The sequence below is a fragment of the Lissotriton helveticus genome, chromosome 5_1, assembly GCF_964261635.1.
Source record: "Lissotriton helveticus chromosome 5_1, aLisHel1.1, whole genome shotgun sequence".
Classification (NCBI taxonomy): Eukaryota; Metazoa; Chordata; class Amphibia; order Caudata; family Salamandridae; genus Lissotriton; species Lissotriton helveticus.
Window position 1 is genome coordinate 1,707,507,827 of NC_136065.1, and position 19,445 is coordinate 1,707,527,271.

The window sequence follows — 19,445 nt, forward strand, 5'->3', positions numbered from 1 at the left end:
TTGAGGGACCTAAGGTCCACACAAAAACGCAGTTTTACATCCTTTTTCTTTGTGATAACAACAGGCGAAAGCCACTCTGAGACTTCTACAGGCTCTATAATATCTTGTTTCTGCATGTCATCTAACATATCTTTCACATCTTTGCGAATGGCAATAGGAATTCTCCTAAGAGCATGTCTCACGGGAGAAGCATCTTTCTTAAGTTTTATTTCATGCATGTAACCATCTAATTTGTCTAAATCTGTTCGAAAAACATCAGAGAACTTATCTAGGATGACATTGATACTGTGAAATTCATCAATGACGAGGACACTTTCTGCTGACCGCGGGTCTAAAATGATGCGCAAATCGTATTGTTGTATCCAGCCTAATATAGCTGGACCCTCATCTGAAATGTATACTTTACCAGAAGAACATCTGCCTTTAAATTCAAATGAAGCATCCATAACGCCTATAATGTTGATGATTTGCCCACTATATCCTTTCGGAATAATGTCACTTACATTAAGTGTTACATTGGGCCAGTGTTTCTTAAATAAACACATGGGAAAGATAGAGTACATAGATCCTGGATCAACTAGAAGCGTTATGGCAACTCCATCTACAACAAAATTAGCTTTTGGCCTTTGAAGACCAACACAAAGGCATGTTCCCACATCATCACAGCCCTCAATGCATAAAGACATTTCATTAGGAACATATTCATCATCAACATAAGCAACCTTATTGATTGAAGGAGACCTACAGGCCTTGCTGATATGGCCTCTTTTACCACATTTCATACAGGTTTTGTCTCTAGCAAAACACCCTGCAAAGTCAGCTGCGTGAGTCATGCTGCCGCAGCGGAAACAACCCACAAATTTACTTTTCCCAAAAGAAACACTATTTTTGTTTCTCTGTTTAAAATTTGCAAATTTGGGTTTAACTTCACTAAGAACAAAGTTTTTCGGCTTGACATCTGTAGAAGTACAATTCTTATCCACTTTGTTCACGATATTGACAGAATCATCTTTCTTCAATTCTAGACTGTGCATTTCTTCCATACACTTGTCGGATTCTTCCACCACTTTGGCAATAGCTATAGCTTCCATTAAGCTTGGATTTTTTGCAGCCCAAAGTTTTTGTTGTATCCTTTTATTCTTGCATTGGACAATTAGCTGATCTCTGATCATTTGATCGGTCATGGGACCAAAGTCACACTTTAACGAAAGTTCTCTTAGTCGTGTGACCATTTGATCAACAGATTCTTTGTCCTTTTGAGGCATAGTATAAAACTTGTGTCTCTGCATGACAATATTGACCTTCTTCCCAAAGTACTTCTCAAGCCTCATTTTGGCTTCCATATATGGATTATCAACCAGCTCACCATCTGCACCACGTAGTTCAGGTAGAAACTTAAAAGCATGTTGACCTCCTTTTCCTAAAGAGTTTAATAAAATCGCTTTTTTGCGAGACAAAGGAAATCTAAGGCCATCAATGGCTTCCAAATAGTTTTCAAAAACACCTATCCATTCTTCCCACTCTAAGATAGGTGTATCTCCCTCAGCTAAAAATGGGGGAGGTGGTGCAATGGTAGAATTTGCTGTTGTAGCCATAGTAACAAATAATTGTGGATATTATATGCGGAATTAAGCTGAGGCAGGATAAACTTAAAAGTTGGCACAGCAAGATTATGTAAAAATTCACAATAATAGAACAGTTTCTTGTAAATTACAGTCTTTGTAGCAAGCCTTAAAAAAAAAAAATATATATATATTTTTTTTATAATATATTAATTTCTTGTAAATCACTCTGTAATGAAGATAAGTGATAATCTAATAGTGTTTGCACAGTTGCCGCTGAATTCCAAAGCAAAATTGTTGAAAGAAGGGCTTTGTAGTAAAGATAGCGTCGTGATTGGCAAAATTTGGTTGGCAAAAGGAAAAGTGAAGAAAATGGCCGCTGTGCGTGCTGGCTGCGAGCGTGATGACGTAGTGGGGGCGCGCGAGGCTGTGCACGCGTAGACTGAAAGCTGTAGCTCGCGTTGGTGTGCGCGTGAAGGAGTCTCGTTGCGCCTCGCGGTAAAGGTCTGACAAAATGACGGTTGGAAACTCAAGATTAGGGTAAATTACCTTGAAAATTCAGGGAGATGAATAGACTCACGGCAGTATTGTGGCAGCGGTACTGAAGTTTTGGAAAGTGCCCCCGAACCGCTGAAGGACTTCTAGGAGTCAGTATCGTGTCCAGTGTCGGTCGTTGAAGAGACGCGGTGGCAGAGGGCTGGCTGTGGTGAAGGGGTTCGTAGGATCGTCGCCAAAATATTGTAGATAGAATCAGCTTCAGGAGACCAGGTGAGTAAGAAGCAGTAGGATTTATTGAAGACGAGGTAAGTTCAGAGCATCCTGCCTCAGCAACCGCCTCGTAGGAATGATCGGAACCTGGAATCAAACACATGCAATGCATGATTCCAGATTCCACATTCTACAGCTCGAGGCAAAGGCGGCAATATGTACAACAACTACATACAGGGCAAATCAGACAGTAACTTCACATTCAAAGTATAACTATTTGCAAAATGAGCTTATTGGGACAGCAATCTTTGACAGTCTCACTGATCCTCCACTGATATTCTTTAGGCTAAACTCCTCCTCTATGATGAAGGTACATGTCATTTTGGAAGATAATGTTTCCTATGCTCTTTTTTGTAAGTTGAATTGTTATGTTATTCCACTGGAGTACATCACTGCCCACATATTTAATCTGTCATGGTGATGCCACCTTGCAAGACAAAAGAACATTTTGAAGGAAGAGGCTTTGTCACATTTGATAGCGGCTAGTACCTTAAATTGTAATTAATAGCCCCTTCCTATCTGTAGAAGCCACTGCTTCTCTGGAGGCCCATATTACAGAGGAGAGTTGGGTGAACCATTTTGTGGAAAGTTACAATGCCCCTTCTTCCACCTTTAGTGGGGGACATGGTATAAGTGAAGGGAAATCTGTTTTTTCCTTCTCAGCCGAGGAGGTGAGGAAGGGTATACTGGGGTTGTCTAAATACAGGGGCCCAGGTCCTCAGGTCCTCACGGGATATCACCCAACCTCTATGCATCTAATGTGAAGGTCTGTGTACCAGTCCTCTCCTCCCTTACTAATGCAGCACTTGTTGCATGTGGCCCGGGGTCATGAGTACTGTCTATAATCGTACCCGTCTTTAAGTAAAGAGACAGAGACAGCACTCTCTGCTATATGCCAATTTCTTTGCTTGATTCAGTGGTTAAGGTGGTAGGGTGCAGTCTCCTGGATAGACCTTCCAAATGGGTAGACAAAATAACAATGTTTTATCGGAGGGGCAGTATGGATTTTGCCCAGCGCTGTTAATGGTTGACCAATGCTTGAACCTGGATATGGTTTTAAGTAAGTACACCGCTACTCACTCTGGCTGTATCTGTCTGGCATTTATGGATTTGTCATCCACTTTCGATCGTGTTAACAGAACAAAGCTCTGTCAGATTATGTTGTCTATAAAGGTAGATCAAAATATTGTTTTATTTTTGAGGGACCTCTATGGAGACACTATGGCAGTGGTACCCTACGCAAAACGGAAATTTCCAATACAAGGAGGCATTCGACTGGGCTGCATCTTGGCCCCCTTTCTTTTTAACCTTCATGGTAACTACCTGGGTCAGGTCCTCTCAGAGTTAAAAGTAGATTGCCCAAAGGTGGGGCCGCGGTGTGTGCCATTACTATTATATGCAGACATTGTGGTCCTAATGGCCTGAACCGCAAGAGGGCTGCAGGCTTTGCTGAACTCCTTTGTTAGTTTTATAGAAGACTTAAACCTTTCTGTTAACAACAAATAATCCTATGTGATGGTTGTGGGACTAATATCCACAAAATCACATACATTTACAGCTGGGTCTATTCCAGTACAAAAGAAATGTGTATTTTCTTATCTGGGAATGCTTTTCGAGTCCACCTGAAATGATGCCTCTTAGTCTGGAGGAAGAAAGAGGAGTTTGTTAGGGCAAACTGTGCCATTTTTAACTTTTCCTAGAATGTAACGCACAGAACAGTTTTGGGATAAGGCGTGCTTGTGACAATGCCACTCTATGGCCAAAGATATCATTTACAATATGAAACCACATAATTTAAATTAAAATGTATTTTCTCCACCCCACTCTGTGATGCGGTGTCAGCGATTGACACCCAGCCCTGTGCTCTTCAGGGCTTAGAACTGAAGTGCCTAGGTCGGAGGCAATCAGTGACATTCTCCTCTTGAGAGGGAAGGCCTCCAGGCGCTTTGCCTGGCTGAAGATGTCACGCCAACAGGAGCTGTGACTTCTTCAGCCTGACAAAGTTTGGCTCAGGCAGCCAGGATTCTACGCATATAGTGCAGGCATAGCTCATGGATGACTGACCTCAAAATAATGAGAGTCTGTCAGGCTCACCTTTACTCAGTATACCAGAAAGGTGTGGGGTATGGCCCCATAGCCAATTAGGATTGGGGCACAGCTGGATTTGGGACTATCTATAATGCAATTGAAATGTTTGAGAAAATGTCTTAAACCCACAGTTTCTTGTATTATCAGTAAGTGATAACAAACCGTAGTGAGTGGTAGCGGGGGAAATGAGACGCCACACAGGATCGTAGTCGGTAGCAGCCTTTATTGTATAAAGCAGCAGAGAGCGCCGGGGTGACTTGCACACATAAGACACTCTTTGCGAAATGGCTGCCAGCGCTCCCAGCATGTTTCAGGTCATCACGTGGTGTAACCACTAGAGCGCTACAACACATATCTCCATCCTTTAATAAAATCATATTTAAATGAACTGTAGCCCCACAGTGGTGCTAAAGAGGAACTATTCAAAGACACAGGTACCTTAACACATGTCAATAATTGTGACGGGGAAAAGAATGGGAAGAGGGAATTCATAACATACGGGGGAGTCACATATCATATTCTCTGTATCTTTTTGGTAGCACTACTGCCCCGCCTCTACAGCTGCGTGCAGTGGGTAATTGTGTCACATGTGAGTCCCTCGTGCATGCTCTGGTTTCCCCTGAATTCTCTTGCTGGTCGCTGTTGTGAGCTGAGGGGTTTTGCTGCATAGTGTCTGCTTCGTGGGCCTTGGGGCGTTCTTGTGGCCTAAGTTGTCGTGTGGCCGCGTGACTCCTCTGTTCTTTTGTGTTGCAATTTCGCCTTTGTTATCTCTTGTTGTGATGTGTCTCTGTGTGTCTGTCTCTGATCTGTCCTCCTCGTTATCCGACTCCCAACTGGTTGTTCCAGTGCTTGTTGTAGAGTCTTCCTTGTTCCATCCAATCACTTTGTTGCATTTGGCCATCCTACTGTGGGGCAATATTTTGCCATCACTTAATAAGGCGGATCTCGAGTAGGTTTCTTTGACTTGCAAGGGTTCGCTGAACTTGCTTTCACCTTTCCTATGGGCCAGCCTCACTCGGACCCATTCCCCTTTTTCCAATGAGACCTCTCTCACGCTGTGCGTCTTGTTGTAGTGGTCCATGTAGATTTTCTGGGCCGTCTCCAAATTGCTTCGGACAACCGCTGGGGACCACTTATTCTGAAGTGTAAGGTTCAGCCAAACTGTGTTGTCTCCTGTGAACGGTTCCAGGCCACGTAGAATCTTAAACGGACTGTATCCGGTCATTGTGTGAGTGATGCGGTAAGCCCATACAGTATGTCTAATTTCCATCTCCCAATTCTTCCCTGCACTGATGGCTGCTTGGATGTACCCCATGATCACGCCGTTGAAACTCTCTGCGAGGCCATTCCCAGCTGGGTGGTACACCGGGGTATGTCTAGTCACAATGCCATTCCTGTTCGTGAATGCAGTCCATTTGTCCGATGTGGCTGTGAGGAAAGCTACAATCCTGTCCGTGTCCGCTAGAATGTTCTGAAACACACAGAACAGTTTTGGGATAAGGCGTGCTTGTGACAATGCCACTTTCTCCACCAGGGACAGGTAAATCTGATATGTTCGTCAAAAGTCTTCTTGGTACTGCATTTTCTTCTCCATAGCCAGTAAACTACATAGAGTTGCCTTTATTCATATCTAGTTAATGTGCATCCTAGCTTAAAGAATTCTTTGAGTATTATCAAGAATAATCTGTATTATTGTGGCAACAGTTGAGCCTATTGGCTTTTACACTTCCCTAATTTATTTTTTAGATCATAAGGGTATCTAAGGTTTCCAACCTTTAGGGCACTACATAATTCCAATCAAGCTAATTACTTAGGAATTTCTTGTAGCAAGTTTCTGTATTTATTGTACCATATTTTTCACCTTATTGTTTAATGCAATGATGTTATCTTCAGATTCTGGCACTTTCTCATTTATGATCTGAAATGGGCTGTGTTTCCAATTCTGCTGGTACAGGTCTGTTTTCACTTTTTATGGTTGTATAGTTTCACCTGACACGCAAAGGGGAACTTTAAAGAAATGGCTGCTTTTTAATTTTTATTGTCAGTGAGCAAGGAGCACAGAGCTCTAAAACGCGTTAGACTGAGGCAGAATAAAGAGATTTGGTGCACCACACATGGCATCGACATTCCTGGTTTGCAAGGAGTAATTTACGGATTTTAAGAACCTACTTCCTGGGGGTCCGCGGGAGGACACGAATCACGGTTTGGGGGCAACGATTCTAGCCGAGGGAGGAATCAAAGTAAATATATATATATATATATATATATATATATACATATATATATATATATATATATATATATATATATATATATATATATATGAACAAGGATCTTCAGCAAAGAAGAGTCTGAGGCCGCTTGGGGGGTACAATGGAGAACCTTTAATGCAGCAAAAACGGGCGGGCGTATGCATTTCGGCCGAGTGTGGCCTCCTCAGCGCCCAGCATGGAAACAGGAAAACGCCTCTCACAGTTCTGCCCCACCTTTATGAAGTAAGTACAAATTCCAGCTCCTCCCCCTAGCCATGATCAATGTCACCTGCTGAGGTAGTCCAAGTAGGTAGGAACTGCAAATCCCAGCATGCAGTGTTCTGCTGGGTTCGTCGTATTTTTGGCGGGGAAATAGCAGGGCTGGAAGAAAGCGCTGTGTCTGGTGTCCCGCTTAGCCTGCCACAGGAAAAGGACTCCTCGCGCCCCCCAAAAGCGCACTCCCAACATGTCCGGGTTCGCTGATTCACGGGGACCCGTGCGACAGTGTGCCAGGTCCGGGGTAGAGTGCAGTGACTCTGCCACCGTGTTTCTTCCTCCCAGATGCGCTGGTGGGCTTGATTCTATCCGAAGCCTCGGAGACAAAGTCAGATGCGCCGGAGCACATCGCAGCCAGTGAGAATCAAGCCTGCAAACGTGCGGCGGCCCCAGAAGCACTAAACTGGCAAAGTAGTGCGGAAATATGAACAAGGATCTTCAGCAAAGAAGAGTCTGAGGCCGCTTGGGGGGTACAATGGAGAACCTTTAATGCAGCAAAAACGGGCGGGCGTATGCATTTCGGCCGAGTGTGGCCTCCTCAGCGCCCAGCATGGAAACAGGAAAACGCCTCTCACAGTTCTGCCCCACCTTTATGAAGTAAGTACAAATTCCAGCTCCTCCCCCTAGCCATGATCAATGTCACCTGCTGAGGTAGTCCAAGTAGGTAGGAACTGCAAATCCCAGCATGCAGTGTTCTGCTGGGTTCGTCGTATTTTTGGCGGGGAAATAGCAGGGCTGGAAGAAAGCGCTGTGTCTGGTGTCCCGCTTAGCCTGCCACAGGAAAAGGACTCCTCGCGCCCCCCAAAAGCGCATTCCCAACATGTCCGGGTTCGCTGATTCACGGGGACCCGTGCGACAGTGTGCCAGGTCCGGGGTAGAGTGCAGTGACTCTGCCACCGTGTTTCTTCCTCCCAGATGCGCTGGTGGGCTTGATTCTATCCGAAGCCTCGGAGACAAAGTCAGATGCGCCGGAGCACATCGCAGCCAGTGAGAATCAAGCCTGCAAACGTGCGGCGGCCCCAGAAGCACTAAACTGGCAAAGTAGTGCGGAAATATGAACAAGGATCTTCAGCAAAGAAGAGTCTGAGGCCGCTTGGGGGGTACAATGGAGAACCTTTAATGCAGCAAAAACGGGCGGGCGTATGCATTTCGGCCGAGTGTGGCCTCCTCAGCGCCCAGCATGGAAACAGGAAAACGCCTCTCACAGTTCTGCCCCACCTTTATGAAGTAAGTACAAATTCCAGCTCCTCCCCCTAGCCATGATCAATGTCACCTGCTGAGGTAGTCCAAGTAGGTAGGAACTGCAAATCCCAGCATGCAGTGTTCTGCTGGGTTCGTCGTATTTTTGGCGGGGAAATAGCAGGGCTGGAAGAAAGCGCTGTGTCTGGTGTCCCGCTTAGCCTGCCACAGGAAAAGGACTCCTCGCGCCCCCCAAAAGCGCACTCCCAACATGTCCGGGTTCGCTGATTCACGGGGACCCGTGCGACAGTGTGCCAGGTCCGGGGTAGAGTGCAGTGACTCTGCCACCGTGTTACTTCCTCCCAGATGCGCTGGTGGGCTTGATTCTATCCGAAGCCTCGGAGACAAAGTCAGATGCGCCGGAGCACATCGCAGCCAGTGAGAATCAAGCCTGCAAACGTGCGGCGGCCCCAGAAGCACTAAACTGGCAAAGTAGTGCGGAAATATGAACAAGGATCTTCAGCAAAGAAGAGTCTGAGGCCGCTTGGGGGGTACAATGGAGAACCTTTAATGCAGCAAAAACGGGCGGGCCTATGCATTTCGGCCGAGTGTGGCCTCCTCAGCGCCCAGCATGGAAACAGGAAAACGCCTCTCACAGTTCTGCCCCACCTTTATGAAGTAAGTACAAATTCCAGCTCCTCCCCCTAGCCATGATCAATGTCACCTGCTGAGGTAGTCCAAGTAGGTAGGAACTGCAAATCCCAGCATGCAGTGTTCTGCTGGGTTCGTCGTATTTTTGGTGGGGAAATAGCAGGGCTGGAAGAAAGCGCTGTGTCTGGTGTCCCGCTTAGCCTGCCACAGGAAAAGGACTCCTCGCGCCCCCCAAAAGCGCACTCCCAACATGTCCGGGTTCGCTGATTCACGGGGACCCGTGCGACAGTGTGCCAGGTCCGGGGTAGAGTGCAGTGACTCTGCCACCGTGTTTCTTCCTCCCAGATGCGCTGGTGGGCTTGATTCTATCCGAAGCCTCGGAGACAAAGTCAGATGCGCCGGAGCACATCGCAGCCAGTGAGAATCAAGCCTGCAAACGTGCGGCGGCCCCAGAAGCACTAAACTGGCAAAGTAGTGCGGAAATATGAACAAGGATCTTCAGCAAAGAAGAGTCTGAGGCCGCTTGGGGGGTACAATGGAGAACCTTTAATGCAGCAAAAACGGGCGGGCGTATGCATTTCGGCCGAGTGTGGCCTCCTCAGCGCCCAGCATGGAAACAGGAAAACGCCTCTCACAGTTCTGCCCCACCTTTATGAAGTAAGTACAAATTCCAGTTCCTCCCCCTAGCCATGATCAATGTCACCTGCTGAGGTAGTCCAAGTAGGTAGGAACTGCAAATCCCAGCATATATATATATATTCACTGAAAAAACCATAGGTTATAGACCATATATAGTTAGGAATTAGCATTTACAAAACCTTATTTTACTCACTCAAAACCATTGAAATTCGCATATATAGTTAGTTGCACTAACTATATATCGCGCACCCGCAATCCACTGCTGATCATGTCACATATTACATCATTCATGACATGGTCAGTGACATCACTGATGACATCTCAAATGACATCACTGATGACATCACTAATGGCATCTCAAATGACATCACTGATGACATCTCAAATGACATCACTGATGACATCACTGATGACATCTCAAATAACATCACTGATGACATCACTGATGACATCACTGATGACATCTCAAATGACATCACTGATGACATCACTGGTGACATCTCATTTGACATTACTGATCACATCACTGATGACATCATTCATGTGATAATACGATGAACCTCTTCAGACTCTAATATAACCTTAGATACACTCAGTGTAAACAGACACTCACAGACTGTCACTCATCCATGGAGTTACTCACACACCTAGTAAGTCATGCAAAGAATCAATCACACCTCCATTTCCTCAACTATACAGCTATACACACCTTACTTATTCAAACATATACTAACACATATTTACTCTCTCATACAATCCCTGATACAAGTTCACAATGATCCATACAGCCACTCACACATTCACTGGCTCTTATGCACAGTTATTTATATATGTCAACTCTCACATGTACTGTGTTTTACATATGTACTTACTTTGACATGTAGCACTGAGATATCCATTCACTCACCAATACACTCATGCACACAGTCAACCGTCCATACAGCTGTTTCCACATGCACTTTTGAACCCATACATCTAGTGAATCAACTGCTCACACATCTATGCACAGAGTCATACACCTCCCAGCCACCCACACACACACTCAGTCTCCCATGCAAATACTTGGGCAACCAATCAATAACCCATATAGTTACTCATATAGCTACTGATCAACACATGCAGCAGTTTACAGAACAACAGACATAATGATGCACAAATTAAGACAGTTTAGTCACTAACCCATGCACTCAGTGAGACACATTTAATCACTCACTCATACAGTCAGTCATGCACCTACTAAATCCTTCATCCAGACACTTATACATCCACTCATTCTTCAATATGTAAGACATATTTTAACTTTACAGAAACATACAGTCACTGGATGTTGTCATCAGTGATGTCATCAGTGATGTCATTTGAGATGTCATCAGTGATGTCATCAGTGATGTCACTGACCATGTCATGAATGATGTAATATGTGACATGATCAGCAGTGGATTGCGGGTGAGCGATATATAGTTAGTGCAACTAACTATATATGCGAATTTCAATGGTTTTGTGTGAGTAAAATAAGGTTTTGTAAATGCTAATTCCTAACTATATATGGTCTATAACCTATGGTTTTTTCAGTGAATTTTCAAGGTTTTGTAAATGCTAATTCCTAACTATATATGGTCTATAACCTATGTTTTTTTCAGTGAATATATATATATATATATATATATATATATATATATATATATATTACCTACTGGCGGTCGCCAGTAGGTATATATAGTTAGGATTTTTTTGAATAGGGATTTCTGAAAATTCTATGTTGAATAACTTTGGCGTTGATGGACGGAATTGGCTGCAATTTTCAGGAAAATGGCACAATTTGTTTCTGAGCGTCCCCTGAAAGTTTGGGGGGGTTTCAAACGTGTTTTTAACATTGAGTTTTCCATAGGGCGGTTGGACTCACTTTTAGCTCGAACGGCTGAATGGATTTCTATGAAACTTGGCAAAATTGTAGAGACTGTTTGCCCGATGTGCCTTTGCTAGGTCTCAAGATATGTGCTCCAGTGGATTTTGAGAAATTAACGTTCAAAAAAATATATATATCTGTGACAGCGTCCCGGTTGTTGTGTTGTGTGGGTGATGTAAGTACCAACATGTAGGTACCAATGAAGAGTCTAAAATTCAATGTACACCGTCTCCTCTGTAGATATTTTGTATGTTCTAATATGGGTTATTTAAATGTGAATGTGTGGAAAAGCACTTCATGCTTTAAAGCAATTGTATTTTTGAACTGATTGTTCTTTCCTCTTAGTCCTCCTCTTTGTTTTTTTTTCCCCACACTCTTCTTCAGCATGATAGTTGATAAATTCGTTCCCTCAAAAAATGTATATACATAAAAAAATTATATTAAATACATATAAAATATATTTTTCCTTTAAAAGAAGAATACATTTTACAGCTTTTGATATTTGCTATTAAAAAACCATTGAAATTCACTGGAAAAAAACATAGGTTATAGACCATATATAGTTAGGAATTAGCATTTACAAAACCTTGAAAATTCACTGAAAATACCATAGGTTATAGACCATATATAGTTAGGAATTAGCATTTAAAAAACCTTTTTTTACTGACACAAAACCATTGAAATTCCATATATAGTTAGTTGTACTAACTATATATCGCGCACCCGCAATCCACTGCTGATCATGTCACATATTACATCATTCATGACATGGTCAGTGACATCACTGATGACATCACTGATGACATATCAAATGACATCACTGATGACATCACTGATGACATCTCATTTGACATTACTGATCACATCACTGATGACATCATTCATGTGATAATACGATGAACCTCTTCAGACTCTAATATAACCTTAGATACACTCAGTGTAAACAGACACTCACAGACTGTCACTCATCCATGGAGTTACTCACACACCTAGTCAGTCATGCAAAGAATCAATCACACCTCCATTTCCTCAACTATACAGTTATACACACCTTACTTATTCAAACATATACCAACACATATTTACTCTCTTATACAATCCCTGATACAAGTTCACAATGATCCATACAGCCACTCACACATTCACTGGCTCTTATGCACAGTTATTTATATATGTCAACTCTCACATGTACTGTGTTTTACATATGTACTTACTTTGACATGTAGCACTTAGATATCCATTCACTCACCAATACACTCATGCACACAGTCAACCGCCCATACAGGTGTTTCCACATGCACTTTTGAACCCATACATCTAGTGAATCAACTGCTCACACATCTATGCACAGAGTTATGCACCTCCCAGCCACCCACACACACACTCAGTCTCCCATACAAATACTTAGGCAATCAACCAATAACCCATATAGTTACTCATATAGCTGCACACAGTCAACCGCCCATACAGGTGTTTCCACATGCACTTTTGAACCCATACATCTAGTGAATCAACTGCTCACACATCTATGCACAGAGTTATGCACCTCCCAGCCACCCACACACACACTCAGTCTCCCATACAAATACTTAGGCAATCAACCAATAACCCATATAGTTACTCTTATAGCTACTGATCAACACATGCAGCAGTTTACAGAACAACAGACATAATGATGCACAAATTAAGACAGTTTAGTCACTAACCCATGCACTCAGTGAGACACATTTAATCAGTCACTCATACAGTCAGTCATGCACCTAATAAATCCTTCATCCAGACACTTATAAATCCACTCATTCTTCAATATGTAAGACATATTTTACCTTTACAGAAACATACAGTCACTGGATGTTGTCATCAGTGATGTCATCAGTGATGTCATTTGAGATGTCATCAGTGATGTCACTGACCATGTCATGAATGATGTAATATGTGACATGATCAGCAGTGGATTGCGGGTGTGCGATATATAGTTAGTACAACTAACTATATATGGAATTTCAATGGTTTTGTGTCAGTAAAAAAAGGTTTTTTAAATGCTAATTCCTAACTATATATGGTCTATAACCTATGGTTTTTTCAGTGAATTTTCAAGGTTTTGTAAATGCTAATTCCTAACTATATATGGTCTCTAACCTATGGTTTTTTCAGTGAATTTCAATGTTTTTTTAATAGCAAATATCATAAGCTGTCGAATGTCAAGTACGTGGTAAGTAAAAAAATTTCGTGTTTATGCACACTGATCTGCTTTGAATGCTGCCCCCCCCTCATTTCTATTAGGAGTACTCTCTCTTTGCAGATAGTGAAGGGTAGTTAACGCAGGCCTTTGCCCCCGTTGTAATCCGTCGTGCCTGCTTCTCTCTCCATTTGATTGATTGTTATCCAAGCATTTACTGTTTTAGAATTGGTTCTCTTTGGTTCATTCTCTATTTACAAACAAGCACAGAGTCGCAATACTCTGTTTAGTCTTTGCAGATAGTGAAAAATCATGTAAAAAACAAAAGGAATCGAGCAAAATCAGTAGGCCACTAATGGGATCTCTTTTTGACCTCGCTAAAATAGAAACATTAGGAACAACCCCTCATGAGAAATACGAAACTAGTGAGATGAACTGAGCTCCACACCATGATGGCTGCAAGACAGCTCGGCTCCGCCACCCACCCCGCCCAAAATAACGATAAACTCTATGCAAATATTACAAATATATACAACACACCAGCAAAGTAACAGGGTAAAACATTTTATTAAATAACTATTTACATAACTATTTTATACTTTTTGTTGCCCGATCCGGCTAGCTCAATCGATCGAGCATGAAACTCATGCACTCTGATAGTTCAAAGTTTTGAGGAGTGCTTGTTAGACTGTCTGAAGCTTATTTGCACCTGCTACAGCTTCACTATTCTCAATGTAAGTGGGGGCTGTTTGAGGACGTGACTGCATTTGAAAACAGTGTGATGCGGTACCTCCCTGAACCGCTTTACGGAGGCCCCCGAGGGACGGTTTGATGGCGCGGACTCGGAGGGGGCGCTTGGCTCCGGCCCCCTCCCCAAGTGGTGTTGCCCTGGTGTGGCCTGAGATCGCCCCCGACATAGGTGGCCGGCTCCCGGGGTCTAGCGGAACTTTTTGCCTTTTGGTGACTCTTCCATTCTTGACCTTGTCCCACAATCCGTTTGACCTAAAGACACGCTGTAGTGGGGCGCCCCTTTACCGTTTCAGTTGCCATTCCGCCCGCTTTTGCTACACTGTGCCTCTTCCGCTATTCAGCTGTTTACCGCCCGCTCTTGCGACTACAGCGTCTCGCTCACCATGTAGTTGAGTTGCTCCCGCTCTTGCGGTGCAGCGATAGGCGGCTGCCACAGGACTCTCAAAATGGCGGCCGGCTCTTCAGATTTGGGCGTGGTCCACTAAAATGGCCCTGCGACACCTTGGAACTCGGACGCTTGTCTGCTAGGGCTTGGGCTCCATTCTCGAAAGCGTCCCCTCAGCCTTGAAGATTCTACAAAAGTCTTGGGGGCCCCCGACTCCCGCAGGCTTCTGGTGGGGAGCGGCTGCCATGATTGCTCGTGGAATGGCCACGACGGAGCTACGAGATGGTGGTGCTCTCATGCTGACTCCAGCTTCAGTCTGAAACATCCAGAAACACTGTAGACTACCAATTCGATCAGTTCCGGTAGCGCCCCAACGTGACCCGGTAGAGAAGAACTTGCCCTCCCCTCTTTGACTGATGGTTCTTGTTGCCTGTCCCTTCTGTTGTCATTTAACAGAACTATTTAGCCTGCTGAAAGGGGTTGTGTTCCGACCGCTGGTTGGTGGAGACATTTTGACTATATTCTGGACCTGCGTTGTCGCGTAATGCGTCATATGACTCGCCGCGTTAGCGCATCCGGAAGTGCTCCGGTGCGCGAAGCGCAGCTTCCCGGAAGCGATCCGGGGCGCGGCGCGCAGCGCGTAACGTAAGCATAACAGGTCATGTGACTTGTTAATAAAACTTTTCATTGGTTCATTTTACTTTTCTTATTCTAATGATGAAAGGCTTGGTCATATGACCTAAAAATTACACTTTTTATTACTTTCGAACATTATTTTTTCTTAAACATATATGTTATAATGTTCCAGGCTAATGTACTTTCCCGGAAAATTTACAACTGTCCTGCAAGTAAAATATATTCCTTTTTCGAGAAAAAGGGCGTTTCTTCGTCCCATGACGGAGCCGTTGAGCAAAAGAGGCTCGGCCTGCTGTCTTAGTTGCCGATACGCCTGAATATCAGATTCTTATCGATCACTTTATGTTGCAGAGGTAGAAAACACAACAGCCCTTGACCATTTATCTTTACTGCCTTCCTGCGTATTATACCTTTTACCCTTCATGTAATTGGACTGCTTTATTTCACTTGCCTTTTACTGATTCGAAAACAGTGACTATTATTAAAAACTTTACCAATGTAAATACTACTACCATGTTTTCTTTTAAAAACCTTTATTGTGAAAATGTCAGTATACAAATACAGGCCTATAACCACGTGGGCCGGCCACGGAGCAAACTGTAATCGTATATGATGAGGAGACATTTACACTGTAGAGGAACGTAACGGGCGGACCATTAGGTTGCAAGAACTAAGGTGTCTAACAGTTGCGGAATCGGTGGACGTACATTTTATAATTAAAATACGACAGGGCCAGTTACAATAAAATAATCTAGATATACATTTGCGGGCAAGTACCATGGGTGACGTTAATTCGAACTTTCAATAGTACAGTAATCAATAACACATCAGAACTTAATATCAATAGGGATGTCGAAATATTCAATCAATTCTCGTCCCCGCCCGCCATGTGCTTCAAAACTGCATACGTATCTCGTGATATCAAGGTTGTGCAACCAGTACACAACAAGGAGTTACGAGTCCCATTTATTCCGGCGCCATTTTGGGCGAGGACGGGCAGGTCCAGGATATAGTCAAAATGTCTCCACCAACCATCGACTATGATGATGTTCATATGCTGTATTTATTAGAGTAACACTCATCTGTCCACATGAAATTAATTTGCCACAATCTAAACATGTCATTTTAATCTTTCCAAAGTTCTTCTGAATATTTGGGACCGTTTCCCTTGCCTCTGATGCTGTCAGTGCCACTTCTTTGGTGAATGTACTGGCAGGTCGGGGGTTGTCCTCCAAATCTCTCTTTTGTGCAGCACTATAATTAATCGGTGCCACCTCTCCATATGACGATGCATGGTATAATTACCATAACTATATTTTTTTTCGGTTCCTCTGGAGAGTACATCGTGGCAGATGAGGCAGGTAACGTACCGGGCATTTACCTTTTTTGCATGTAGAGGAAAGGAAAAAAAATTCGAGCGTCCGAGTTCTAAGGTGTCCCAGGGCCATTTTAGTGGACCAGGCCCAAATCCAAAGAACAGGCCGCCATTTTGAGAGTCCTGTTGCAGCCGCCTGTCGCTGTAGCAGCAAGAGCGGGCGAAACTCAGCTAGACGGCGCTCCACTGCAGATGAAGTGCCTCAACCTGGAGAGGCGGGAGAGGCTCGTTTGCGCCGCCTCCCCCCCCCCTTCGGGCACCCCACGCCGTCTTTCGGCGCAGCATTGTAGGATGGCCACACCAGTGCGGCAACTTGCTAGACACCACCTCGGTGCCATCCGGATCTCGGCGCCCCACTGCAGATGAAGTGCCTCCACATGGAGAAGCGGGAGAGGCTCGTTTGCGCTGCCTCCCCACCCCCACCTTCGGGCACCCCACGCCGACTTTCGGCGCAGCATTGTAGGATGGCCACACCAGTGCGGCAACTTGCTGGACACCACCTCGGTGGCAACCGAATCTCAGCGCCTTGTGGTGTCTTCCATTCCGAAAATATTGTTGGCAGCATTTTGAAAGGAAAGATAAACAGCCGTTTGTGGCCCTCACTACACCGTTCTCCTAGTGAGTCTCACATTGTTACATTTAGGAAGAATGTTGAAGAGTAGTATGTTGAAAATCTGAAGCCATTGTTCTACAAACTCTCAACCAGCCTTGGATGGAAAAATCCTGAAGAATGTACAAACTGAAAACCAGTTTTTGTATGTATAGCATCAGCAGCAACGCTTGAGTCAGCTTTGTGTGAAGCCGCCATTTTGATTCAATCAATAGCGTCCCCCTGCACACATTCAGGGACCTGGTCGTGTCTTCAGGTCAAACGGATTGTGGGACAAGATGCACAAAGGAAAAGGAAAAAAGTTCCGCTGGACCCCGGGAGGCGGCCGCCTATGTCATGGGCGATCTTAGGCCACACCAGGGCAATAGTGAAGCTGCAGCAGGTGCAAATAAGCTTCAGACAGTGTTACAAGCGCTGCTCAGAACTCTCAACTATGACACCACCTCGGTGCCATCCGGATCTTGGCGCCTTGTGCTGGTTCCGGCCTATTCACACATCGGTCCGCTACTGACGCCACCTCACAGGCCAACGGGGCACCCCACGCCAACTTTCGGCGCAGCATTGTAGGATGGCCACACCAGTGCGGCAACTTGCTGGACACCACCTCGGTGCCATCCAGATCTCTGCGCGTTGTGCTGCCTTCGGCCTATTCGCCACAAGTGCGCACGCAACTCAGCTGCATAGCGAGTGAAACACCAAGGGGCGCCCCACTGCAGCCGAGGAACCTCCATCTTGGGGGCGACGCACAGCATCACATTGCTTTCCAATGCAGTCAGATCCTCAAACAGCCCCCACTGACTGAAGCAAACTCACAGGCCAACGGGGCGCCCCACGCCGACTTTCGGCGCAGCATTGTAGGATGGCCACACTAGTGCGGCAACTTGCTGGACACCACCTCGGTGCCTTCCGGATCTTGGCGCGTTGTGCTGCCTTCGGCCTATTCGCACATCGGTCCGCTACTAACGCCGCCTCACACGCAACTCAGCTGCATAGCGAGTGAAACACCAAGGGGCGCCCCACTGCAGCCGAGGAACCTCCATCTTGGGGGCGACGCACAGCATCACATTGCTTTCCAATGCAGTCAGATCCTCAAACAGCCCCCACTGACTGACGCGAACTCACAGGCCAACGGGGCGCCCCACGCCGACTTTCGGCGCAGCATTGTAGGATGGCCACACCAGTGCGGCAACTTGCTGGACACCACCTCGGTGCCATCCGGATCTTGGCGCGTTGTGCTGCCTTCGGCCTATTCGCACATCGGTCCGCTACTGACGCCGCCTCACGTGCCAACGGATTTTCTACGCTTTTTATAGCCCTATGCCGCATAACAGGTCATGTGACTTGTTTATAAAACTTTTCATTGGTTCATTTTACTTTTGGTTTCCTAATGATGGAAGGCTTGATCATATGACCTAAAAATAACACTTTTCATTGGGTTAGAACATTTTTTTTTCCCAAACGATGAAAGCCCCACCTTGTTTCTGGATGTTTCAGACTGAAGCTGGCGTCAGCATGAAAGCACCACCATCTCGTGGCTCCGTCGTGGTCATTCCGCGAGCAATCATGGCAGCCGCTCCCCACCGGAAGCCTGCAGGAGTCGGGGCCCCCAAGACTTTTGTAGAATCTTCAAGGCTGAGGGGACGCTTTCGAGAATGGGGTCCAAGACCTAGCAGACAAGCGTCCGAGTTCCAAGGTGTCCCAGGGCCATTTCAGTGGACCAGGCCCAAAAAGGAAAGAGCCTGCCGCCATTTTGAGAGTCCTGTGGCAGCCGCCTATCGCTGCACCGCAAGAGTGGGCAAAACTCAGCTGAATGGCGGATTTTGGCACAGTGTACCAAAAGCGGGCGGAATGGCAACTGAAACGGTAAAGGGGCGCCCCACTACAGCAGACGAGCCTCCACCTGGGGAGGCCCGTTCACGCCGCCTCACCCCCCCCCCCCGGGGCGCCCCACGCCGTTATTCGGAGCAGCATTGTAGGATACCAAAACCAGTGCGGCAACTTACAAGACATTACCTGGGTGCCATCCACATCTCAGCGCGTTCTGCTGCCTTGGGACTATTCGCACAACAGACCGCTACTGACGAGGCCTCCCCCCGCACCCCCCGGGACGCCCCACGCCGTTTTTCGGAGCTGCATTGTAGGATACCAAAAACCAGTGCGGCACCCAGGTAACATCACCTGGGTGCCGT